We start from the raw sequence: 1,409 nt of genomic DNA, 5'->3' as shown, positions 1-1,409 counted from the left end.
GGAGGCCGCCCTCCCCGGGGCCCGGCCGGAGCTCCTGAACCCAATCCAGCCACGGGAGGCACCCCGGCCACAACGGAACCCCGTCCCGGGCCTTTGGCGGTGCCGCAGGCCGGGGGACGGCACCCGGGGCCGGAGACCCCGACCCGGGGCCCGGCCGGGCCCCTGGACCCATCCGGGGCTCCCGGGCCCACAGGCGCAGGGGAAGGCCCTCCGGCCACCCTGCCACACGGCAGGACCCAGTTGCCGGCTGAGGACCGAGAGGGGTCCCAGAGTACCCTGTCCCTAGTAATCCGGAGGAAGGCTACCCCCCGTTCTTGAAACCCGCGCGCTCCGAGTGACGGAGGGGACCCTAGGGGCGAACGCACCCGGCCTCCTGGAGCCCCGGCTGGGATCCGAGAGGCAAATGGACCCTCATCGGGACTTCCAGGCCTGGCCCTGCCATCTGGTCGCCCCATTGGAAAGCATTGCGCGCGACCAGATGGCCGAGGGGAAAGGAGCCACCAGGTGGCCGGCAACTGAAAGGACTCCCGCCTGCCCACCCACCAGGGGCTCGGGGTGGGGACTCTGCTTCCCGGCTGGGCCTCAGGCACGGGGAGGACCACCGGAGCTCTCGGGGCCTGGGCGTACCCGGGGGAGGACTGCCCGGGACCCGTGGAGCCCGTCCCTGGGCACTTTGCCATGCCGCGGCCCGGAGGAGGGAAGCCCCGGGGACCTGGGAGGATGTTGCCCGGGCGTAGCCCATCTGGTCCCCGGCAATGAACCGCACAGCCCCGGCATGGGTGTTTCGGCATACCCTGCCCCTACTAATCCGGAGGAAGGATACCCTCCTTTCTTGTAACCCGCGCGCTGCGAGTGACGGAGGGGACCCTAGGCGCGGACGCGCCCGGCCTCCTGGAGCCCTGGCTGGGATCCGGGAGGCGAATGGACCCTCATCGGGACTTCCAGGCCGGCCCGGCCATCTGGTCGCCCCATTGGAAAGCATTGCGCGCGACCAGATGGCCGAGGGGAAAGGAGCGACCGGATGGCCGGCAACTGAAAGGGCTCCCGTCTGCCCGAGCCATAGCGGTAGGGCTCCCGCCTGCCCACCCTCACACCAAGAGCTCGGGGGGGGGACTCTGCTTCCCGGGTTGGCCTCGGGCACGGGGAGGTCCACCGGAGCTCTCGGGGCCTGGGCGCCCGGGGGAGGACTGCCCGGGACCCGTGGAGCCCGTCCCTGGGCACTTTGCCATGCCGCGGCCCGGAGGAGGGAAGCCCCGGAGGCCTTGGAGGATGTTGCCCGGGCGTAGCCCATCTGGTCCCCGGCAATGAACCGCACAGCCCCAGCATGGGTGTTCCGGCATACCCTGCCCCTAATAATCCGGAGGAAGGATACCCCCCTTTCTTGTAACCCGCGCGCTGCAAGTGACGGA

This window comes from Triturus cristatus, chromosome 4_1 (assembly GCF_964204655.1).
Source record: "Triturus cristatus chromosome 4_1, aTriCri1.1, whole genome shotgun sequence".
In the NCBI taxonomy this organism is placed as follows: domain Eukaryota; kingdom Metazoa; phylum Chordata; class Amphibia; order Caudata; family Salamandridae; genus Triturus; species Triturus cristatus.
Note: the sequence above shows the minus strand (reverse complement) of the source record.